This window comes from Carlito syrichta, unplaced genomic scaffold (genome assembly GCF_000164805.1).
Source record: "Carlito syrichta isolate Samal-C Ts95f unplaced genomic scaffold, Tarsius_syrichta-2.0.1 Scaffold305651, whole genome shotgun sequence".
Lineage (NCBI taxonomy): Eukaryota > Metazoa > Chordata > Mammalia > Primates > Tarsiidae > Carlito > Carlito syrichta.
In genome coordinates, this window is record NW_007249747.1 from 32,533 (window position 1) to 40,169 (window position 7,637).

The following is a 7,637-nucleotide window of genomic DNA, read 5'->3' on the forward strand; positions in this document are numbered from 1 at the left end:
CAACCTGTATTTGACTGTGATTACACATATGTTAAAAATAAAAAACTGGCCGGATACAGTGGCTCAAGCCTGTAATCCCAGCACTTTGGGAGGCCAAGGTGAAAGGATTTGCCTGAGTCCAGGGGTTCGAGACCAGCCTAGTCAACTTGGTGAGACCTCATCTCTACAATAAATTTAAAAATTAGCCAGGTATGGTAGTGCATGCCTGTAGTTCCAGCTACTTGGAAGGCTGAGGTGGAAGGATCGCCTGAGCCCAGCAGACTGAGGTTGCAGTGGCCATAAGTGTGCCACTGCACTCCAGCCTGGGCAGCAGAGTGAAACTCCAACTCAAAAAATAAAATAAAATAAAAATTAATTCTTAAAAAAAAAAAATCGCCGGGCTCGGTGGCTCAGCCTGTAATCCCGTGCCTTTGGGAGGCTGAGGTGAGTGAATTGCCTGAGACCGCGGGTTCGAGACCCGCCTGGGCAGCGAAACTTCATCTCTACAATAAATCAAAAAATCAGCCGGGCATGGTAGCACATGCCTGTAATTCCGGTTACATGGAAGACTGAGGTGGAAGGATTGCCGGAGCCCAGCAGGTCGAGGCTGCGGTGGCCAGGAGCGGCCATTGCACTCCAGTCTGGGTGACAGAGTGAGACTCCAACTCAAAAAAAAAAAATCAATGCAGTAAGCAAAGAGAGACTACAAATCTGATCTGCAGAAAGATCATTAACAATAACAAAGAAAAAACCGAATTGAAAGCTATTTCAGAAATAAAACTCAAGATATGATACAGATTTTAAAGTGGTAGAAGAGGAAGATTTACAAGAAGCCAAAGACTACATAGTTCTTCAGGGACATAACTCTCTACCCAATCACACGAAATGAAAACACAAAACTAAGTCGGGCTCGGTGGCTCAGCCTGTAATCCCACGTATTTGGGAGGCTGAGGTGAGTGGATTGCCTGCCCCGTGGGTTCGAGACCCGCCTGGGCAACTTGGCGAGACTTCATCTCTACAATAAACCAAAAACATTAGCCGGGCGTGGTAGCGCGCGCCTGTAATTCCGGCTACTCAGAAGGCTGAGGCGGAAGGATCGCCGGAGCCCAGCAGGTCGAGGCTGCGGTGGCCGGGAGCGGCCACTGCACTCCAATCTGGGCGACAGGGTGAGACTCCAACTCAAAAAAAGAAAGAAAACAGAAAACTACATTTTGCTGTACATTATACTGGTTAGATTACATTAGCCACTATCTATTAAACTTTCTTAAAGTTTTACAAGAAATCCAAATTGGGAAGCTCAGATATAGATACTAAATAATATCAGAAACCCTTCATTCAGCCATGTATTATATAGGTGAGCAAGATTCTAGTTCTAGAGACTCAATATCCAAAGCATGGTTGCTGCTCTCGAAAAGAATAGTCTCATATTCCCTAAAATATGCTCCACAGAAGCAATACAAAATAAAAACTAAGAGTGAAGGCTAAGGCCTGGTTTGAATCCTACTTATCGACTACTTTTCATTTTAGGAAAAAAAATCACTTCATCCCTAAGCCTAAGTTTCATCACAGGCTAAATGAAAATACCTTACCAGGTTATGGTTATATGAGGGGGACCTAAAAAACCCAGAAGTTATTTGTTAAAAAACTGTGTATTTATTCTAACATGCTTAAACTTCAGTCACCTTCAAAGTACTCTCCCCATTTGATGCAATATGCCTATCGACGCATTTTTTCCACTGCTCAAAACAGTTTTTGAACTCATCGACTCTGATGCCTTTTAGTGCTTCCGCAGTTTTTTGTTTCACCTCTTCCACACTGGCACAATGTTTCCCTTTGAGGACTTTTTTAATCTGGAGGAAACACAAAAGGTCACTCGAGGCGAGATTAAGTGAAGAGGGAGGGTGAAGCATGGGAGTCATGACATCTTTGGTCAAACTGCTGAATACTGGTGGGTGTGGCCAGGTGTGTTGTCACAGCAAAAAAACCAGTCATCTGTTTGTCACAGCTTGCAGATGTTTCTTCTGCAAATCGTGACATTAACCTTCTCAAAACTTCCAGATAAAAACCGAGAGGTTCCCAGAACACTTACCTAGTGGGGGAGGCCAGTATTACAAGGGACCTGCCCTCCAAAAGATAATTCCGAAAAAAGATAACTTGGGGGGGGCCGGGCATGTGTATGTTTATAAAGTATTCAACGCAAGCTTAATAAAGACTGCCCTAACTATGGTAACAGATAAGGAGAGAGATTTCTACAATATGCTAATGTGAGTTGTGAATCTTCAAGAAGGTTATTATCTCAGGGCTTATTTCCTGTGTACCATCTCACAGAGGAGTGGTCTGCAAAGCACATTCTGGGGAAGAGGAGCAGAAACAGAGGGAGTATCTTTCAGACTAATTTCTCCAGTACCTAGAGAATATAGCATAGTAACACTGAAAATGCTATCTCAAAGACATAAATCATATATTTTACCCTCATTCTTCCTATCTTTCAGCAAACATTGAAGGAAGCTTCTATGTGCCAGTATGTTAGGCCCTAAAACTATAGCAGGGAACAAACCTGCTCTCAAGTAGTTTGATCTAAAGAAACTACATACAAATATAGAAACACACACACTCTCCAATAGCTATAAAATTCAAGTGGAACAAGTAAAAGTGATGAGAAGAAAAAGTTCAGGGTATTATGATTAACAGACTTAAAGGTGGCTCCCATGACCCTTCTTCTAGTGTTCACACCCTTGTGCAGAACCTTGTGACTTCCTTTTAATCACCAAAATACAACAAAAGTAACAGGACATCATTTACATAGTTAAGACACATTAAGACTGTACACCTCTTGTAAGGTAACTCTCCTTTACTGGCTTTGTGTAAGTAAATGGTCATGTTGGAAAGGACCACATGGCAAGAAACTGAGGCCCTCAGTCTAATAGTGCACAACAGAATACTTCCACCAACCATATGAGCTTAAAAGACATCTTTCCCCAGTGAAGTCTCAGGTGAGACCACAGCTTCATCCAACATCTTTACAGCATTCTAAGATTAAAGCAGAAGATGTAGCTAAATTATGTTCAGATATCTGACTCACAGAAACTGTGAGATAATAAATGTATGTATATGTTTTAAGCTGCTAACTTTTGTGGTGATACTGTTATGTAGCAAGGGATAAACACACTGTTGCACAAAAAAGTTCTTCTACCATACTCCTTACTTTGCAGAAAATACTGATGTTAACTACTCTATATATACACACATCAAGCTAACTTCAGGTTGTCATATTATTCTTAAGCAAAACTCATGTACCAAGATGTCAACATTAACCACAATCTGACCTCACATTTTCTGATAGCCATTTTAACAATCTTGACTCTAATTCCATTATCTCTGTCATTTCTATTTCAATTGACTGAGTTTTCTATATTTTTAAGTTCACTAATCTTTTATTCAATAATGTCTAAAACGTTATTAATGCTACCAGGGTATTTTTCATGTCAAACATAGTTTTTTCACCACTATACAATTGGATCTGGGCCTTTCTTATACCTTCCATGTCTCCTAAGTGTCTGAACATGCGAAATACAGTTATAATAAATGTCTTAACGTCTTTACCTGTCAAATCTAACGTCTATGTCAGTTTCTCATTAGTTTCAATTGATTGATCTCCTGATTGAGTCATGTTAACTTGCTTCTTTACATATTTAGTAATTTTTTATTGGATGCTGGACATTTTATATTAGTGTCGGGATCTGCTATATTTCGTTAAAGAATGTTAGACATTGTAATGGCAGGCAATTATATTAGTTTCAGATTAGTTTGCTCCTTTCATGGCTTGGTTTTAAGCACTTTTCAGACAGAGCTAGAGTAGCTCTACTTTGGGACTAGTTTAGCCCCATTACAAAGACAACCCTTTCTGGGATCTCAATAAACCTTATATATTTAATGAAATATTTTCAGTAAGACTCAACTCTCACCCCCATGTAAACACTGAAGTTGTTCTGCTTACAGTTTCTCCCAAAATTGTTCTGTTATGAAACTGTACCTTATACATGTACAAATTAGTGTTCAAAGATTTCTAAGCGGACCTCTTTCTCCGCATAGCTCCCTCCTCTCCAGAACTCTGCTCCTCAACTTAGAATCCCCTTGGCCTCCCTCAACTCCAATCTTTGTTTCCTCAACTCAGTGAAGCCACATGACTCTATTTGGGATACCCTTTCCCTGCAACAAAGTCTGAAAAGTGCCTCCAAGCAGAAAGTTAGCCCATCATAGGGTTCACCTCATTTAGTTCCCATCTGTCAGAGATCACAGTACTGTGCTGTTTATTTCCTATATCTGAAAAAAGTTGTTCCTTTTGTTTTGTCCAGTTTTCTAGATGTTTACAGTAGGAGGGCAAATTCAGTATGTCAATGCCTCATAGTCAAAGCAAAAAACCATGATTTCTGACACTAAAGTTTAAACTAAATGTCGTAAGAAATAAAACCCCTAAACGTGCGTGCACACACAGAGACAGACAGACACACACACACACACACACACACACACACACACACACACACCCATTATCTATCATACCACCCCATCTTTATTTTTTCAAGGCATTTACCACTTTTGTAATTATGTTATTTGCTTTCTTGTTTATTCTACATCTTACATGAAAACTCTGTGGGTACAGCTATCTTGTCTATCTCGTCACTCCTGTATCTATAACACCACACCTAAAATATACCCTGGCCAAGAACTGGCACCCAAATTCAGCAAATTAAATCAACAAACAAAATGTTTTATAACAATTTCACTGAATATATTCTGTGAACTCTTCTCATTAGTAAATTCTAATCTAAATGCAGGTAAGCCTGACCCTGGAGAGTTCCTTAGAATTGTCTATTATCTTAATTAGCATCATCCAAATAAAGGTTCTTAGTTGCAAACAAGAGAAACTAGTTCTGCCTTTGTTTAAGCTGAAAGGAAATTATTAAAGCATATTAGGCAACTCACAGGAAAAAAAAAAAACAAAACCCGTGAGGGCCAGGATGGAAGACGATATAGTCAAGAATACCCAAATTCAAACTACAGATCTGGTGCAGTGAAGACAACACAAGAGTCAGTCATTGCAACTTGTACTAATACCACCAACACCAGGAACTAAGTGGTACAACTGAAATCTGTCACTGCTGCCACCAGAAAACAGATATAGCGCCACCACCATCATTCAATCCCTCTCTGCCCTACAGAAGTTGAATTCTACATAATGCCAGATTCTACAAATCACTGGCTCCTAAGGTAGTCAGGCACAGGTGGGCATAGAAACCCCAGGTCACAGGATTGCATTCTAACTGGAAAAAATAGCAGGGCAACTGCACAACTGACTTTCAAATAAGAGGAAATCTCTACCTCCCTCCAAAACTCCTAAGACAAACATTCCCCAAACACAGACAGGTGCTAGATTTTCTTGTTTATCATCCAGAAAAACTAATGAACCAGTTGCACAAAGCATCAATCCCAGCATGCCAGAACTTTTATCTATTTCTTCAATTAATGGGTTACAGAAACTCTGTTTCTCTTTCTTTTCTCTCTAAATGTTTAACTTCAGGGCACTTAATTGTTCACCGGGCTTTTTATTATCTGGAGGTGGCATATACAATCTACTATAATTAATCTGAAGCAAATTTGCTTCTTTACATCTTAGTTTTCTAATTTATTTATAAAATATGGATAATACCAATTACCTTGTATGACTGCTGAAAATATTAAAGTAGAATACTGAATAGAATATTCATTTCATAGTAATAGATAAATATTTTATAATAGAAATAGAACATTATATTCATAATAATGAATAGATATAGTGGCTGGCCTGTGACAGGTAATTACTACATAGTTTATTTTTTAAGAGGAGAAACCCAGATTTACATGAATACCTTTTCTAAAAAAATAACAGGTCAATATGCTAAAGATCCAAGTTTTTATTTTATCTTGATATTACTAGAGATCCCATATCCCCTAAGTTACCAGAAATAAAGCAACAAGTAGTTTAAAGCAGTCAAAACTGTTGCCATCAAAACTAGTTCAAGAAGTAAAAATAAAACAGTTCACCCAAGCTACAAGCCAGTTTTTCCTTTACATTTCTCTCCAGTAAGCACTATCTTGAAAGCTTCATGAGGTCAGGGACAATGTACATCCACCTGATTCATTACTATGTCCCAAGAGCCTAGAATGGAGTTAGGCACAGAGAGACCTTCAACAAAATATCTGAGTATTTGTTTTACAAAATATTTACTATAGAAACTAGTCACTGAAAAGGGTTACAAAATTACACTGAAGCCGGGATGGGTGGCTCAGCCTGTAATCCCGTGCCTTTGGGAGGCTGAGGTAAGTGGACTGCCTGAGCCCGCGGGTTTGAGACCCGCCTTGGCAGTGAGACCTCATCTCTACAATAAATCAAAACATCAGCCGGGCGTGGTAGCGTATGCCTGTAATTTCGGCTACTCGGAAGGCTGAGGCGGCCGGGAGCAGCCACTGCACTCCAGTCTGGGCGACAAAGTGAGACTCCAACTCAAAAAAAAACTACACTGAAATGCTTATGTTTTTTAAAAGCTCGTTCGTCTGACAAGATTGACAGCTTCAATATTTTCTAACTAGAAGACTCATTCTTCTGAAAATTTGTCCATACAACAAAATTCCCCTCATTCTTCTTTTTCTATCATCCAAAGTGGAAGTTTGGATGTTAAAAGTTGAAGTGGAAGTTAAAGTCAAAAAGCATCCAAACTACTTTATTAACTATTCTATTAATCAAAGCTAGAGCTTATTTTAAATGTAGTACTTGACAGGTACTACAAATGCTGGATCTACGTTCCAGTTATAACTGCTGAATGAACTTTACTATGTTGACTAGAATAGTGAAGAATAAACACCCAGGCTGATTACTCTACAATTTAGAACCGCTCCAATGACCACTAAGGACTGTACCCATTTCAATAGACTACTAAAAATCGTGTACTCCTTTAATACAGAAGGCAGAATCTTTCTACTTCACATTTCCAATATCTAGCTCCCAGTACATAGTAGGCATTTCATATGCAATTAAGTTAATCCACACATAATTTTCTCTTTCTCCTAACTACACTGAGCTTTATAATCCTATTTTTAAAAAGCTTCACTTTTTCCTTTTGCTGAAAAGTTTCCATATTTCCTGTTCAGTTCTTACTCCAAAGGAACAGACATCCCTCTGCTGTAGGTTTTTGGTCCTTGACACCAACCAGTAGAGATCAAAATATATAGTTCAATAATTCATTCAACAAATGTTTATTTAGTGCCTTCTATACTATATGCCAAGCACCCTGCCAACTCTTGAGATGGCAAGAGGGAGCAAAACACTATTGTCCTGATCTCCAGAGATCACTAATCAAATAAGTACTTGAGGGGAAAAAAAAAACCAACTTAGTAAGTGTTATGTAGGAAAAATACAAAAAGACATGAAATTTTTTAAACAAAGGGCTAACAGGGAGGATGGTCTTCCCTAAGTGATATCTGAGCTGAAATCAAAAGAGTTCTTGAACTAAAAGAAACAAGTGGGCCGGGCACAGTGGCTCAAGCCTGTAATCCCAGTACTTTGGGAGGCTGAGGTGAGGGGACTGCCTGAGCCCACAGGTTCGAGAACAGCCTGGGTA